The sequence below is a fragment of the Gossypium arboreum genome, chromosome 5 (genome assembly GCF_025698485.1).
Source record: "Gossypium arboreum isolate Shixiya-1 chromosome 5, ASM2569848v2, whole genome shotgun sequence".
Taxonomy (NCBI): domain Eukaryota; kingdom Viridiplantae; phylum Streptophyta; class Magnoliopsida; order Malvales; family Malvaceae; genus Gossypium; species Gossypium arboreum.
The window spans coordinates 48,874,679-48,880,726 of NC_069074.1; the positions used below are offsets into that span (position 1 = coordinate 48,874,679).

At 33.0% G+C, this 6,048-nt stretch overlaps 1 non-coding gene across 1 annotated transcript; it reads left to right on the forward strand.

The window, feature by feature from the left end:
- Positions 1-2,094: 2,094 nt before the first annotated feature.
- On the forward strand, positions 2,095-2,201 carry LOC128293420 (small nucleolar RNA R71). The gene has a single exon (XR_008283602.1). It is a non-coding gene; the product is annotated as a small nucleolar RNA R71 (small nucleolar RNA).
- The last annotated feature ends 3,847 nt before the right edge of the window (positions 2,202-6,048 follow it).

Below are 6,048 nucleotides of genomic sequence, written 5' to 3' on the forward strand. Positions count from 1 at the left end.
GAAAGAACACTTAAGATGCAAGCGACGTTTTGGTAAGTGTTGTGAAATGGACACTTTGGACAGGTATTTTCTTAACCCTCGGGTTGATAATAGATACAACAACGATAAGGTAGTAAGATGATGAATGATGTTTAGAAATATGATATATGTTTTGGTGATACCATGCTAAAGTTGTTCGGTATATTTGTATTTTTATGTTACTCGTTATTTACATATGAACTTACTAAGCATTTATGCTTACTCCCTCCTCTTTATTTACTGTAGTTTTGAACAAGCCAGCTCGGGAATCAGGACGGGTCGAAGGTTCGATCACACTATCCAAAGGACTTTCATCTAGGTAAATGGCTTGTAAAACTTAAGTATGGCATGTATAGCAATATATATTTTTTGTGTAAATAATTTTATGATATGGCCATGATTGGTTGAGAAAATGTTTGATATTGATAAGTCATGGTGATGGTTAAATTTAGATCATGTTTGATATCATGGAAGTTTAATAGGTTATCTAGTTCATAACAACTCATGAAAAGATGAAATTTGCCTTAAAACAGAATATTGCTGCAGCAATGACATGAATTTGAAAAATCACTAAAAATAGTATATATGGAATTAAATAATGAGCAAGTTATGAAATTGAAGCTTAATGAGTCTATCTTCATATGGATAAAAAAAAAGAGGCATATAAATTATACTTTATGAGATATTTGAAACCTTGTGAAACAGGGCTAGAGTGATTTCTGGATCCTCTGTTCTGACTTTAAAAATTCATAATAAATTGTAAAAAAATAATTAGAAGTCATTATTTATATTTACAGATTCCTTATTGAGTCTAGTTGTAATAGAAACAAACGTCGTAGTCATTGAAATTCTGTATAGAGAGATATCTGATTCGTAATACACATATGTCAGAGCAGTCAAACCCTAAAATAGGGGAGACTTTAACTAATAAACTGTACTAATTGGCCCAACCAAAAATTCTATAAAAAAATTAGTAAATAGATATATGAGTCTGGATTTAGGGAAAATATACGGATCTTTATTTTGAGTTTCGTAACTTGAGATATGATTTTTCTTGTAACTGTGACGCGAGTAGCTAGAAAGCTGTGAATGTAGAAACAAAAGATTTGAAGTTCTTAATTTGATAAATTATGTTCGATAACTCCTCAAGCTCGACTCCGGCGATGGTTTCGGGTGTGGGGGCGTTACAATTTTGGTGTAGGAACTTCAACAACGGGTTGACTTTCCTCCTTCTCAACAGGCTTATCTTCGACATCAATAAATCGAGGTTCCAGAGTTTTAGCACTTTGCAATGCCACTGCCTTGATATGTTCTTTACCCAAATTTCTTAGATTCTCAGTACTGCTCGACAAGGTTCCTTGTGGTCTATTACAAAGCTCTGTAGCTAACTGAACCATTTGGTTTTCCAAATTTTTCAGTGTTGCTGCTTGGCTCTGGATCAAAGCATCATTCTTTGCCATGTACGCCTTCAAGAAGTTCTCCAAATAGTTTGATGCCTTAGTTTGAGGTGGTTTTGGAGCTTGCTGATTAAAACCTTGAGATTGGTTGAGTCTATGCTGCAATGTGTTATGGTTTGGTCCATTTCCTTGGTTGCTCCAAGAAAAGTTAGGATGATTATGCCATGAAGGATTATAGAAGTTGGACTGGGGTCCTTGTCCGCTTCTATTTTTATATTGGTTCCCCACATAGTACACTGACTTAAGATTTGATGGACAATTCTCAAAAGAATGACCTTCCCCATAGTACACATAGGAAAGTACTTCGTGCAAACTTGGTGGCTGAGCTGCAAAATTATTAGTACTATTAGCGGTAAACTATTTTAACATAGAGGAAATAGACAATACCTGAGTTGATAACGAAGTGAGGGCGTCAACTTCATGAACTCTGGCTACACGTATTCCTGAAGCTGTTCGATTTGTTGGCCATTGATAGTTATTACTCGCAATCCTCTCAATGATCTCATAAGCCTCATAATAAGACTTAGACAAAATTGCACCATTCGCAGAAGCATCTACCATCAATCTTATATGTGCATTGAGACCATTATAGAATGTCTCCAACTGGATACAATGAGGAATCCCATGATGAGGACACTTACGAAGTAACTCCTTGAATCACTTCCAAGCCTCATACAAAGACTCGTCATCCAATTGTTGGAAGGTTGTGATCTTGTTCCTCAACTTAGCGTTTTTGCTAGGCGAGAAATACTTAACCAAAAATCTCTTTGCCAATTCTTACCATGTAGATATGGAACTTGGTGGCAATGAATTGAGCCATGCTCATGCTCGATCTCGCAACGAGTATTGAAACAATTTCAACCTCAGTGCGTCTTCAGTCATACCAGCTATCTTGAATGAATCACTCACCTCTATAAACAATCCAAGGTGGAGATGTGGATATTCTATGGGCATACCACTAAATTGGCCCACCGTTTGGAGCATTTGAAACATCATTGGTTTCAATTCAAATTGGGTTGCCTCAATATTTGGCCTTCTAATTCCTGGGTTTAACTCACTTAAAAGTGGCACAGCATATTGTCTGATGCATAGATCTCTATCATAGGTAATAAGGATAGGATTTCATACATGATCGGCTTCATTACCTTGATCTTGATTCTGATTTCAATGGTCCATCTCGACTTTTTTTAAGTTGTTCATTCACATATTTTTTGTTTGAAAGATTGCTCAATTTTAGGGTCTACAGGGAGTAAATCGATAATTCGATCTATGCTCTTAAACGACTGAAAAGAAAATCACAAAATTAAAAAGAATAAGTTAGTAATGTTAGAAGTTAATCAAATTGAAAATAAATAACTTCACGAAAGAAATGACTGTGGCAACAGTTAACAATCCCCAGCAATGACGCCAAAAACTTGTAACGTTGGGGTTTGTGCAAGTGTACACAGTCGTTAACAAGTAATAAGTAAGTATCGAGTTATCGTCTCCACAGGGATTGTATTTGTGCTAAGTTACTTAATTTGTAAAATTATATTAACAATTTAGTAAATAAAAACACAATTTAGTCGAGAAGTGATGATTAAAATATATTAAACTAAATGCAATGATCCCTAATGCAAATTGACCAAAGTATGCCAACTATATGAATGAAATAGATTTTAGCAAAATTAAACACAATTTGCAATAATTATAACATAAACAAACTCGGACAATTACTTTAATTAAACTCAAATTATTATCGACATGCTTAATAATATTTGGAAAAACATTCCATGGCAACTCGATATTTCATGAGTTTGGAAACCACGTTAGGTCCTTTCGGAATCCTTTACTTAGGAAATACGCATTTTATTGATCCTTATTTATTAAAGGTTTCTTAGTATTCGTGTGAGGTAATAGGGACTTATTAGGTTTGAAACAGTTTAATCACACAAATCAAAAAGCTATGCAGATAATAGAGCCTGGTTAGGGTTGTTATGCAACCTGCAATTTAATCGGGTTAGGATCTAAATTGAGCATCCACATTTCAATTATGTGTCCACTAGTCATCGTCTGGTTAGGATCGCTCAGCTAATTCAGGTGCATTTCAATCATGTATGAACAAAAAACAAACTTGATTTTAATTGAAAACATGATCGATTGAGGCACAAACATTTAAGCATAAATCTAATAAATATTATTTAATCAAAGCAATCATCCTAGCTTAAATAAAATTAAGCTAACATTGTTGTAAACAAGAAAAAAGAGCACATAGCAAACATCTTTAAATTAAATTAAATAAAAGAAAGATTAAACCTAATTCAGAGTGGTTGTCACCCAAGACTCTGACTGACGAGGCTCCTTCATTACTTTGCTTCGCTCCTTTGCTGATGGCTCTCTAAGGTGGCCAACCAAGGGTTCTTTAAGAGGCTCAAATGCTAAAATCTTTATGAAAAGATGATGGTAGGCATGGAGAGAAAAGAAGAATGCTAAGAGAATTTAGAGAGGAGAGAATGATGAATGATGAGGGATGAGGGATGACGGATGAGTAGAAATGTGAGTATGAGGTCTTATTTATAGGTGAGGAGAGGGGGATAGTTTACTAAAAATAGGAGTTTTCATCTTTTGAAGCATCTTCCATGGGTGGCTGGCCATAAATGGAGGAAGTTGAGCTGATTTTTGCTTGATTTTTGGTCAATTTGAGTGCCACAACAACTCAGGACTAAGACTCGGTCAAGTATAAATCTTCAGGTAAATCTCTAAGTTTTTCAACTCCTCAAGGACCTTGTGCAATTAAACCAAAAAGTGGTTTATGGATAGCCATATGCAGCCGAATTTTGGGTTGACTTGGTCCCTAAATTGGACGGTTTTGTAATCTAGCAAAGGTATCAGACTTGTCCGAAAGAAATCAACAAGTTAGAGGACCAAAAAATAAAATTTATTCAATTTAATTAATTAATTTAAAACACAAATTATTAATGAAATATTTTAAAATGAATTATTAAATATATTTTATATTTTATTATTTAATTAATCATGCATGACCCACTTTATGTCTTAAAAAATATAAGTTATTTAAATTAATATAAAATAAGCCATTTATTGCATGAAAACTATATAATAAAGCATAAAATCACATTTTAATAATTTCTATGTCCTAATTTCATATTTTCACATATTTCATTAATTTATTAAACAATTACTTAGTTTTAACAACAAATTTAAGTAAAAAGGTGATAAATGACATAGGAAAAATCCTATATATTTTTCTGTTTACAGGTCCCAAGCTAGTTTTTGAGACTGAGAATACTGTCAAATTTATTCGAGACTGTCTTAAAGTCACTTCTGATCGATAAAAATCTTGCACAGATTTAAAGTGAAAAGATATTGTGTAATATCCCGAATTAAGGCCTAATCGGAATAGTGGTTTCATGACCACAAATCCGAGATAGAAATAATTATTTTATAATTATTTTTAGGTTTATGATATGATTGCATAATTGTGTGAAAATTTCGTGAAGAAATTTTTGGCATAACGAGTTTAATTTAAAGTTAGGGACTAAATCGAATAAGTTGTAAAACTTGCATTCTAGAAGTTTTTAGTATGAAATTGCTTTGAAATATTAATTAGGAGGTCTTAAATGGTACTTTGACCAATTTTAAGTGCATGGACAAAATTAGGACATGGAAGGAATTTTTTTGAAAGTTTATTAAGGAGGGGCATTTTGGTCATTTGAATATTAAATGAAATAAAAAGGGAAAAATAACACAAAATTGGTTATCATCTTCCTTAGTTGCTGCCGAATGCTCCCTCTCTCCATAGCTAGGGTTTCTTCAACTTTCAAGCTTCATAGTAAGTGATTCCAAGCCCCGTTTTTAATAATTTTTACGTTTTCGAAATCCCGGTAACTCGGTATAGCTTATGATAGTAATATTTTGAGTTAGAGTTCATATTTGGAAAAATACCCATAGGTTAAATTTGTGAATTTTGATGTTTTATGATAGAATATGAGGTTTTAAATTATGTTAGGCAACTTGTGCTACTCGGTTTTGAGTGAAAACGAATAAAAGAGCTTAATCGGCAAAAATACCTAATAGTCATAAGTACATGTTAGAGTGAGAATTTGATGTTGCCATAGAAGGGAAAAGTGATCAGCATGTTATAAAACATAAGAATAAGGAATTAAGTTTAATTCCCGAGATTTGGGGCAAAAGTGTAAATATGCAAAAGTTTAGGGGTAAAATTGTAATTTTGCTAAAATTTGAATTAAAGAATAATTTGATAATGTGAGTATTAAATAAGCTAAATGTGTTATTTTAGATCAAGAAAGACGTGGAATCGACCCCAATCGAGGAAAAGAAAAGATTGTGGACTAAATTGCAAAATCATTATATTTTGGTACCAAGGTAAGTTCATGTGTGAATAATGTAGCATAATTATAAGTTATTGATGTTAATTATATGATATGCTGATTTTTATCATGAAATATATGCCTTGTGGTTATTTTCGAATAAAATGCAAATTATGTGTATTATTTGCTAAATATAAAGTGCTACCGAGTATTGGTTTCGGTATTTTACGGAAGATGGGAAG